This window comes from Fukomys damarensis, unplaced genomic scaffold, assembly GCF_012274545.1.
Source record: "Fukomys damarensis isolate Sample0158 unplaced genomic scaffold, DMR_v1.0_HiC HiC_scaffold_32, whole genome shotgun sequence".
Classification (NCBI taxonomy): Eukaryota; Metazoa; Chordata; class Mammalia; order Rodentia; family Bathyergidae; genus Fukomys; species Fukomys damarensis.
Window position 1 is genome coordinate 3,132,928 of NW_022900944.1, and position 7,062 is coordinate 3,139,989.

General features: G+C 33.9%; 1 protein-coding gene across 1 annotated transcript in view; it reads left to right on the forward strand.

The window, feature by feature from the left end:
- The window catches only part of Grid2 (glutamate ionotropic receptor delta type subunit 2), a 405,281-nt gene that overhangs the window by 193,796 nt on the left and 204,423 nt on the right, over positions 1 to 7,062 (forward strand). The gene's annotated exons all lie outside the window — the stretch shown is intronic.

The window sequence follows — 7,062 nt, forward strand, 5'->3', positions numbered from 1 at the left end:
AAAATTATGGAGGCCAAAAATTCCTAAGGTCAGATACCTATAAGGTGGAGAACCAATTTCAGCCCGAGCCCAAAGGTCTAAGAACTGGAGCTAATGACATAGGTCCTGTCTGAGTTTAAGGCAGAAGAACCACGGATATACTTACCAGCTGGATCCCAAGAACTGGGAATCAGGAAACACAGATGTCTCAGACTGCAGAGGGAGCAAATGTACTCATCCTTCACCTTTGTGTTCTATTTAGGCCATCGGCCACTGGAGGGCGCGCACTCACAACGGGGTGGGTGGGCCTCGCGGTCCTCTTTACCCAACTCACCAGTGCTAATACCTCCCATTCTTTGTGTGTTTTTCCATCTGAATTGCTCTGAATTCTCTTCAGATGTCTCCCTCGTTATCCCATGGTTATCTGGCCTCCTCCAGGATTATCAGTTCTCCTTTAGCAGGGGTTTTATATCATTGAAACCGCTACAAAAAACGTGGAAAGTTCTGGGTAAAACCTAACACAATTTGTTAGTAGAACTTCCATAGCTCATTTGTGTGTGGGAGGAGTGGTGTCTTCCACTGAAAGTAATGATTTACGTTATGTCAACGATGAAATTAGCATTATAATTAGACTTTAGTAGCTGTTATTGTAGTCCCTCATTTTTGTTTAATTTTCTTTTTTCTGGCAACTTCCCTTTCCTTCCTGAGAACAGTAGAGCTGACCAGACAACATGAAGACTTTAGTCCAGTTTAGACTGTACTATGGAGATTGGGAGATGAATAATGAAGCATTTATCCATCTGTTCTTAATAGAAACTAGGTATTAAAAAAGACTCCTTTTGAAACTTTGGCATGGGTTGGCCTAGAACTCTCATTCTTTTAAAGTTCTGCTACTAATTTTGGTACTTCAAGGGTTTTTTTTTTTTTCCTTCCTTGACAAAAATATAGTAGATTGTAATAAAAATGAGTAACATGCCGGGTGTGGTGACTCATGCCTGTAATCCCAGCACTCGGGAGGCTGAGGCAGGAGGATCGCTGTGAGTTTGAGACCAGCCTGGGCTACATAGTGAGTTCCAGGTTAGTCTCAATTACATAGTGAGACCCAGTCTAAAAAAAAAAAAAAAAAAAAAAAAAAAAAAAAATAAGTAACACGTATTTTTGCTGTTCCAGAAACCCAATTGATCTAGTCCTAATATATATGATTTTCCAAGATATTTATACAATATTCACTCTGTCAAAACAAGAATATGGTCTTTGGCAACTGGCCTCAATCCCAGAAAGCCTGAAGACTATTAAAATATGGTTGTAAAGTGACACTATGTTTCTGATTACAGTTCTGAGTTTTTTAGGAAAGTATCTTCAAATGTAAATTATCTTTGTGGCAACTTTAAACTCATGCCCACAGCTGGGAATATATCTCAGTGAGAAGAGAGAAAGAGAGAGATAAAGAGAAACTAAGTCCTTTTTTACCTGATGGAAAATTTCTGAAAATTGAGACTTTTTCCCCTTTAATTTTGCCTTGAAAAATATTTGTAACTACATGCCCTATATAATAAGATTTATTGTCCTACCTGTGAAAAATGAAACAGCATTTTCTTTGTTACTTGTAGATTTCTGTATTAAGGTGTTTCATATCTAAAATTCTCTGTGTATGTGGATGGAAGAAAATATTTCTGTGTATATTAGAAGCATGTGATTATTTACTCATTGGGAACAAGTCTTTTTGCTAGTGATTTCAACTACAGTTTATTCTCTGGAATTAATATTCTGTGTTTTTCTTTCACTATCATAGCACCTTGCATTAATTTGAGAATTCTGAGCCTTTTTTATAAAAGGCAAAAAAAATTTTTTTAAATACTATCTATGACACTAGCACAAATAATTTACTTGTATCTGCTATTAATCAAGGCAAGACTACACCATTTGAATAACTTGTAGCCCTATTCAGTAAATATTTCATTTTTAGTTTAAGGTTAAAACATTTAAAGTAATTTTACTGCTAAATATAAGAAAAGGAAAAAATGGAAACAAAGTCTTTGTAACTAGGGAGGGGTGGAGGGGTTGAAGGGAGGGCAGGGGAATGGGGAAAAAATAAGAACCAAGATATATTATGTAAAGGTACAAACTCCCAATGATGAATTTCATCATACTGTATACCTAAAATGTACCAATAAAATTAATGAAAAAAATTACATGCACTGTAGTAAGTGTAAAACTCAGAATTCTTGCTATTCCCCAAATTAGTTTTACTATGAATTCCTTTGGCAAAAGTTTAAAAGTAAGAATTTTGAAAATAACACCTAAAAACTGCAGATTTCTTTGTTCTAAAGTTTAAAAACAACAAAAAACATTCAGTTTTACAGATGATTTGTAGTCACTTAGATTTTAATGAATGGATTATTAATATAAAATTTATAGATAATTGTTTTCATATTGTCAATAGTCACCAAAATGTAAAAATCTACAATGCTATCTAACCTGAGATTAGTAGTCAAGCTAAAGTCCTAATATTTACTAACCGTTAAAATTTAATGAATATATAGAATCTCAAGTTTTAGCGAACTTCTGTCCCATTGCAAAGAATTTTGAGGGACAGTCTTTCAAAGTGATAGTTATTTTCTTCCAAACTACAGTCTTATGATTAAGATGCATATTATTATTATCAATTGTTTTGTTCTCACAGTTTAGTGTTGCTGATGTGTATCCTCTGAGTTATTTTACTTTCCCTTCTTTTCCCATTGCTTCCTATTGATTTTATACATTATTTTGAGAAAGTGTTACTTTCACATTAAATTGTCAGCATATTTTGTAGGTTCTTAAATGTATTTCCGGTAAATTCTCTATGGATTTAATAAATAATCCGTCAATGCTGTGTAGCAAACTAGCTATTTATTAGAGCTATTTCCAATATGAAAAGTGAATGTGTGGAAATAAAGATGGCTCTGTGAGCAATTATTCACACTTTTATCGATCATAGTAATAATTCAGGTGCTATAAAAGGGCTTTTTCCATTTATTGGTAGTGAATTCTGATTTTTAATAAATGAGTAAATACACTGTTTAAGATTTTTAAACTTCATTCTAACAGTAAAATAGCATTTCTGAAGTTATTCTAATAATGAAAGTGTGGAATGAGTCTCGCTTTTCAATATGATTCAGCAAGCAACTTGGATTGATATAGGCTGGGCTTTGAAATGCGTAATTAATAAAAGGAATGCACCTAGCTGAATGTGATCAGTCTGGTAAGTGACACGATGCTCCTGAGGAGCAAAGCACTTACTTACTGAAAATCATTTGAAGCATTTCTCAGTCAGAAGCTATGGAAGGTTATAATACTCTGGAGTACCTGAATAAAAGTGTTTTCTGGTTTAAATGGAAATGTATTTGAAATGCTTTGCTTGGGAATCTCTTCTTTTGATTCTTTCAAGGTTGATATGAATTTGTATCCTACATGGTAATGAGAAATCCTTCAGCCCCAGACTCCTGCATTTCAGAATATCTGATAGTAGCCATTTGGAGCGATAATATGATTTAAATATGGGCACTTTCATTAAACAGGAGACAATGTCCTTTTAGGATTCTGAGGGGAAATGTTATATTTCTTCCACTTATGTGGAGAGTGTTTTATTAATTTACACTTTTTCTTGTGAAGACAATTGAAAACAATTACTCTTGGCTCAAACACAATGATTATAATATAGGAGTCATCCATCTCTCATCCTATGTAATTTTTATTTATTAAAAATCCTATAATTCTGTTTCATCTTCTCCTTAGCTTTCTGTGATTGTCACAATCACAGATTCTTACAAATGAAGAAAACCCTGGTTCCTAGATGTCATTTCTTTTGTATCTGTGCTATTGGAATTAGATAAATTTATTACATAAGTCTTTTCTGTATATTTTCTTTGTCTATTATGATCTTATTAGCTGTGTCTTCTTTAGAAGTGAAAGTGTGGATATTCATTTGTAAACATACTCAAGTAGGCATTTTTGTCTATCCCAGACATTTCTGAGATACCCCAAGTTAGGGGAAAATCATTTGGTGAAGCATCTCTCTCACACATGTGGTTCATGAGTTTAGTTTGCTGAATGACTTGCCTGGAAATTCTGAGTTCATTAGAACTAAGACAAGACTACTAGTTAAACATCTTCCCACTTGCTCACAACCTCTTGTGCTCAATGCTAACCTTTTCACCTATTAGCGATAAGCATTATAGTTGGGTTTCTTTTTTTCTCTCACCGTAAGTACAGAAATATATATATATAATTGGTTATGTATTTCCTGTGCAGTTTGCCAAATCCAAGAAAAAAAAAGTCATACAAAAAATTACTTAAAATATATTTCTCACATTTTTCCTTAAAATAGCATCCATTCTTTTATGAATTTCTCTTGGAATCTCTCATTGTCTGATAGACTTTAGGGACTATATTTCTTCCTACTCTTGCCTTTCTTCTTTCTTTCTTGCCTTTTTATTCCTTTCACTCTATTAATTGCATTTTTGGTGTTAGAAGTTGGATTTCCTCTCATTTCTTCAAGAGTTTACTTTTTCATGGCAGCCATACTGTACCTGATTATGAACTTGGATTCAGTTTTATAGTTGTTAGCAGAAGTAGTTTTTATTAAAAATAATGGGGCTGAGCTAAAAGACGTTTCACATATCATTTTAGTGTAGAATTTTCCAACCAAAGTGGCTGAGTAGGTGTGTTTGCTTGTTACTTTGTTTTGCCTATATTTTGGTCATAATGCAGCTAGACAAAGACATAAAGGTTATTGGATTGATTGTTTTTAAAATGAGAGTTGAAGAAATCACAGCATAACAAAGTGAGCTCCTTGTCAAAGGGTGAAGTTACAGATTTCTCCAAAATCATATAGAATCATCAAACAGTTTTGCGGGGTAAATATCGGTAGAGTATTGTTTAGAGAAGATATGACAGAGACATCTGTACATACCTGGACTCAGACATTCATGGTGGAAAGATTACACGTGATATGAAAAGAAAGAATACAGAGCAGGGAGATGAACACAAAAATCAGTATACGCCAAATGTACGTGGTATGGTTTAGATGTGCTTTGCTTCCCGAGGGTCTATGTGGTGGAGGCCTGCAAGCCCGCGAGGTGGTGTGACAGGGCTCAGACCTTTAAACGGTGGGTACTAGAAGAAGTCCACTAGGCCCTAGGCTCGAGCCTCATGAGTAGATCAAGGCTTTCTAGTGTGGATGAAGCAGACCTGGTATTACTCTGTCTGTTTGGCAGTGTGGATTGTTCTGCGCTGAAGCCATCTTCAGCCTCGGCTTTTTGCATTCATCTGGTTCTTACTCCACCTGTCTGCCACGTGGTGATTTCTGTAGCCACCAGAATTGTAGGTAAGATAAACACACAAAATAGTCAGCTACTGCTTTGGGCCTCTCGCTCGAATAGCATCACAGCATGATATGCAGAAATCTAAAGTCATTCGAAACATTAGAAGGCTGAGTCATACTTTCCTGATGAAATTATAATTTTATTACAGTTTCTAACTTGAAAGTAATTATTTTTAGTGATGTGGGGCAAGAAAAGAAATAGTAGTAATAACAAGAAATCTTCAAGTAACTTTATGTAAAGTCATTAGTAAACAGAAGTAGAAAAAGAAAAACAAAGCTTGATCTAGATGCTTTGAAATATAGAAAATAGCATATATGTAGTACCTCACACTCCAACCTTACTTGTCTTACTCAGTTAGTGATATAACCACAGAAATTATTATATGCAGTGATAAGAAATGTCTGAGAAGCTAACAAAAGTTTTGATTGTTTAATAAAGTTTGATGATAGCAATTTAGAGATGATTAGAGAAAATGAATTACCTATCCCATTACATTGCAATGAGTGATGTATTTCAATCACTTTGTAAATGAAGAGAGTATCCAGTAAGTAATAAAACCAATGATTTATAGATTAGTCTAATTTTAATTTTACAGAAATAGTATAGATTAGGAAATCTATTAATCATTTTTTATTTATAGAATACTACTTTGATAAATATTGAGATTGTTTCTGTAGATAGAAGGAATTTAAACCTACATGAAATAAATTGAAAGTTTATTTCTTGTTTTTATGTTTTATTAACAATTCTGTTAGCATTAACCACTCACTAAATACAAATGTGAGGAATCGGGTATTCTAGTACGTTTTATATGTCTATATCTGACTTTTTCAGTTTTATTTTTTTATTTACAATTTGTTGGGTTTCGTTCTGACAGACTTTGTACCTGAATATAGCTTACTTTAATCATTGTCCTGATGCTCCTCACTTCCTTTAATTTTTGAGATCATTCTATGAGTTATCTTTCCTGTATCATACAGCAAAACTATACCTTTTGCATGATACCGTGGTGTGTGAGTGCCCCTGCCTGGTAATAAGCATTCATTATTTTCTTTTTTCTCTAATATTTTTCTTCAGCAAGTTAATGGGACAAAATCGAGTCCTCTTTGTTATTATTACTCTAAAATAGATTGACAATATGAACATATTTTAATTTTATTGAGTTATCTCTGAATATAAGTAGGTATACTCAAATTTCCGGCCACATTTTTAAAAATGCAGGTTACCTAGAAGCAGGTACTTTGTGACCAGAAAGATAAAATTTTGTCAGGGTTGCAAAGTGAAATCTTTACTCTCAGTACAAGGACAGAGAAAGGGTTTTAGCTACCACAAGTCAATTGGACAGAGACAGAGGTATGACTTTTCTCTGGCAATGAAGAAAGAAAACGGCAGTGATAAAACTGGAAAAGATATTTCTTCCTCTTTCTTCTTTTTTATTAATTAAATTTATTGGTAATTTTAGGTATGCAATATGATGAAATTCATTCTTGGGAATTTGTACCTTTACATGATATATCTGTTCTTATTTTTTTCCCCATTCCCTTGCCTTCCCTTCAACCCCTCCACCTCTCCCTATTTACAAAGACTTTGGCTTCATTTTTTTCCCTTCCTCTCATATTTGTTCCTGTCCCATCTTTTCTTTCTACAAGCCCTCCATCTTCCCCTTCCCCTTCTCCTTCAGACAGCAACTTTTTTTTTTTTTTTTTTTTTTTTTTTTTTT